Source organism: Chionomys nivalis, chromosome 19 (assembly GCF_950005125.1).
Source record: "Chionomys nivalis chromosome 19, mChiNiv1.1, whole genome shotgun sequence".
NCBI classification, from domain to species: Eukaryota; Metazoa; Chordata; class Mammalia; order Rodentia; family Cricetidae; genus Chionomys; species Chionomys nivalis.
This window is the reverse complement of record NC_080104.1, coordinates 11,816,621-11,821,329: the sequence shown is the minus strand read 5'-3', so window position 1 is coordinate 11,821,329 and position 4,709 is coordinate 11,816,621.

Here is a 4,709-nt window from a genome sequence, read left to right as displayed (position 1 = left end):
AGCAGTAGTGGTGTAGGCCTTTAATCCCAGTACTCAGGAGGAAGAGGCAGGTGGATCTCAGGGAGTTTGAGGCCAGCCTGGGCTACAGAGTGAGTTCCAAGATAGCCAAGGCTACACAGAGAAACCCTGTCTTGGTAGGGGGTCGGGGGGGGGGGGAGAAAGGGGAAAAAACAAGGTGGATGGATAGCCCCTGAGAAGCCAAAGGACCTGTCCTCTTCAATATATGACAGGCAGAATATCCACTAATTGAGATGGGTAGACCTACAGAGGAAGGGTGTTTGGAATAGAAATCAGGGCTTCACGTTTGCAAAAGCCAAATCTGTTAATCCCTGTGGAGGGGTTAGGCAGACAGTCCCTGAGTCTGGATTTCAGGGAGAAAGCTTCGCGGGGAAGACAGAAATGAGTGTCTTATAAAGTTATGGGTGTAACTGGGCTGAATGGCATCAGGGAGGAAGGAAGAAAAGACAGGAAAGAGGACTAGGGAGGAGTCCTGGGAGATGGGAGGATGCGAAGGGGGGTGGGGAAGTGGCCATTACAGAGACAGAGAAGCTGAGAGTGACCCTCCAGGCTGGGGGAGAATCAGGTCAGATGACTTGACAACCAGTGAGATGGCTGCTGAAATTTCATTATCGGGCTGGCACTGGGGACCTTGGCACTGATGGGGCACTGGGGACCTTGGCTAGAGTAATCTTGATGGTATGACGGGAAAGGAGCTGGCGACAGCAAGACAGCTTCTTTTTTTCTTCTTTCTGAAATATGCAGTGATCCTCAGCCTTCCCAGTGCTTGGATCACAGGTGTGAGCCACCATAGCTAATTTAAACAAATATTTTTGAAGCAATTTTTTTTTCTTTTTTGAGACAGGGTTTCTCTGTGGTTTTGGAGCCTGTCCTGGAACTAGCTCTTGTAGACCAGGCTGGTCTCCAACTCACAGAGATCCGCCTGCCTCTGCCTCCCGAGTGCTGGGTTTTGAAGCATTTTAAATAAAGGGGAGCAGGAAAAAGTGCAGCTGGAATCTGCAGAGAACCAGAAGTTATCTTTTTGTCTTTTCTCTCAATCCTCTTTTTTTTTTCTTTTGGTTTTTCTTTTTCTTTTCTTTCTATCTTTTCTTTTTGAGTAAAAGCTCATAATTTTATCGTCTTCATAACAAGATCAGCTTAGAACTGGATCACTTGGCCCTTTCTCTTATCGCCTCCCAGTTCAAAAGGCTTGCATCTCTTACTAGCCAGCATCCTCTTAGATCTGCTCAGCACACTCAAGTCTCAACACAGTCTTTGTAGTTTTAGCCTCCCCCCCTCACCCTGGAAAATAGGCTTAGTCTGCCCACCATAGCCACTGTGTCCTGTCATAACACTGCTTTCCCTGGACATACAAAGAATCCTTGCCCTTCTTGTCCTGTGTCACTTTGTGGGGTTTGTGCTTGCCCCTTCTTGCAGACTGTCTGACGGGTCTTAGGAACGTTCACCATATTGGCAGGAGTGATATTGGTACAGAAAGCTTCTTTTGTTTATTAAAGACAAGGTTTCTCCGTGTAGCCATAGCTGTCTCTGTAGATCAGGCTGGCCTTGAACTCACAGAGATCCACCTGCCTCTGTTTCCCAAGTGTTGGGGTCAAAGGTGTGTGGTGTGCATCATCGCAACCAGTTCTTAGCATGAGCTTCTTTAATTGACATTGAAGTATTCTAGGAAGATCAAGGGGACCTCCAAGATCTCTGCAGGCCCTGACTACAGGACCTCAGATGGAGTCATTTCTACTGCATTCTATTAGTCAAAGCAAGTCATAAAGTCAGCCCAAATTCAAGGGACTCACCTCCTGCTGGGGAGCAGTCAAGCCCCTAGAATGGGTCATATGGGACAGGAGGTAGTGTGGTTGCTGTCCTTATACGCAATCTACCACTCATTTGGGGGGGGGACTCTCTGTTGAGTCACAGAGCCAAGAACAATTCCCACCCCCTCCAAAAGAAGAAAAAAAGCCATCAGGAATTAGAAAGATGTGAGCGTGAAGGGAATGACAATAAGTCAGGTGGTAAGATCGTCAAAGAATGAGGGGGAGGCTAGTGACTCCATCAACTTCAAAAGCTTCCACTATCTTCATAGTTTTACAATGAATTTTCATATATTTCATCAATGAAAAGGAGTTGTTCCTTCTTCACAGTCCTTTGACTCAGTGACTCATTGGTGAAAATGATGTTGCTCGCTCCATGGTAGAGTGTTTGCTACCGGGTATGGGGATCAGAGATCATCTCCAGCACTGGAAAATCTAGCTACTATTTCTCAGGAATCTGCATTTCCAATGCCTAAGATGGCACCTGTTGCCTGGCACTGCACCTAGGCACCCAATATGTATTTATCTTTAAACTGGAGTTACAGACAATCGTGAGCTGCCATGTGAGTGCTGGGAACCAAACCCAAGTCCTCTGGAAAAGCAGTCAGTGCGCTTAAACCCGAGTCATCTCTCCAACCCTGTTGAATGAATTTATAATGATCCAAAAAAGTTTTAAAAAAAAAGTTGTATGTGGCCAATGCTCAGGGCTATGTTAGTAAATTATAGTGTGCCTCTGTGATGGATTATTATACAACCACTAAAATTATGCTTCTGAGGACTATCACCATAGGGCATGGGTTTGTTTGAAACAGGATAGTGCATTGTAAGTACATTGTATTTATACCTATGTATTCCTGGGTAGCAAAATGGGGGACCAACACTGATAGTGGCTCTGGAGATCAAGGGTCACAGATGACTCTTGTTTCACTCCAGTCTTTAAGACGTTATTCATATTCACTGAGAGAAAAACAGAGACGATGAAAAGTATTGATAGGAAAAAATCGGAGCCAGGTGTGGTAATCGTATGCTTGTAATTCTGACAGGAAAGAGGATCAGGAATCCAAGGTTATCCTTAGCTCATAGTTAGTTCCAGGCCAGCCTGGGCTACTTGAGACCTTGTTGAAAGAAAGGGAAGAAAGGAATCAATTAACCAAGAAGGCAAGCAGAGGTTTCATCATCTTATCAACATGGAAGTCCACTTTTTGTGTCTCTCCCCCATCTCCTCACATAGCTAAGGCTGCCTTCATCTTGAAATCCTCATTTTTTGGAATCCTTATACTTCAGAAAGTTAAATACTCGGAAAGTGTTGGCATGCCAGGCTTATCTTATATTTTCTTCTTCTTCTTCTTCTTCTTCTTCTTCTTCTTCTTCTTCTTCTTCTTCTTCTTCTTCTTCTTCTTCTTCTTCTTCTTCTTCTTTTTGATTTTTCGAGACAGGGTTTCTCCGTAGCTTTTGGTTCCTGTCCTGGAACTAGCTCTTGTAGACCAGGCTGGTCTCGAACTCACAGAGATCCGCCTGCCTCTGCCTCCCGAGTGCTGGGATTAAAGGCGTGCACCACCACCACCCGGCTCTTCTTTTTTAAAAGATACATATTTTTTTAAAAAATATTTATTTATTATGTGTACAATATTCTGTCTGCGTGTATGTCTGCAGGCCAGAAGAGGGCATCAGACTTCATTACAGATGGTTGTGAGCTACCATGTAGTTGACGGGAATTGAACTCAGGACCTTTGGAAGAGCAGGCAATGCTCTTAACCACTGAGCCATCTCTCCAGCCCTCAGGCTTATATTTTCTACACTAATTGTTGATATTACGAGTTTGCAATGTTTGCTAAAAACAAACAACAACAAAACAAAATAAATGATAGAAGCCACATCGTGACTCGAGTCCAGAGAGCCTGCAGCAAAAGGCAGAGTAAAGAGGAAGTCCTCTAGAGAGCTGGGGTTGAGCTCGTGTGTTCTGTCAGGCGTAGACGATGGTATTGCTCTGCTCCTGTGGCCACTTCAGTAGGAGGCCACTCTGTGAGGCTAGGGACATCACCTTCCAATGTTTTCATCTAAAGATGGGGAAGTGCCCATTGGAGAATGTGGACAGCCTTCCCCTTCTCTGCACCGGTACCCAGCCGAACAATAAGAACACATTTGGGTTTTTGTTTTGCTCCGGTCTTTGAGTCATTCATTGGCTCTGAGGGTAAAGAGGCCTACATGGTCAGTTCGTCCCACCATTCCACAAAAATCTCAGTCTGAGATCTGGGGCAGCGAAGGATGTGGGATGTTCAGAGGCAGAGACTTGCCTGGAACACCGACAGGCAGCAGCAGTCTAGTCCAGGCAGACTTCCCGGGGCTTGGAAAAGAACCGGCTGAGGAGCCTGAGCAGATGGGAGCCAAGAAAGGAGGGTACACTAGGATGGTATCTAAGTGGGTATGGTCCATCCTGGAAGAGGTAACGAAGAAAGAAAGAAGCCAACAGAGAGCAGGCGCTGACCTACGAAGCCAGTGACGAAGGCTCTGCAAGCTTGGGAGGCGTGGGCTGGTGACAGGGGAGGGTGGCAAGCATGTCTTCAATGTGTTGAGAACCATGAAGGGCTAATGCGAGTCATGATGAGCAGCAGACAGGGGCGCGCAGAGGCGGGACCTGGGTGAGGGGCAGAGTGGGGTAAGAGGCGGAGGTGGGGTGGGGTGGGAGATGGGGAAACAGCAGGGCGCTCACCTTCGGCCGTCCGCACTTTACAGTGTGTGCCCATTTCAGTTCCTTTGATACTCTGGTTTCGGGAGAAGAAAGCGAGGCTGGGGGGCTGGGGAGCTGGGGGGTCGCCACGTGGGGGGCGAGGAGGGCTGGGGGCGCCAGGTCCGAGTGGCAGCGCGAGGTGTGGCCGTGCGCGGCAG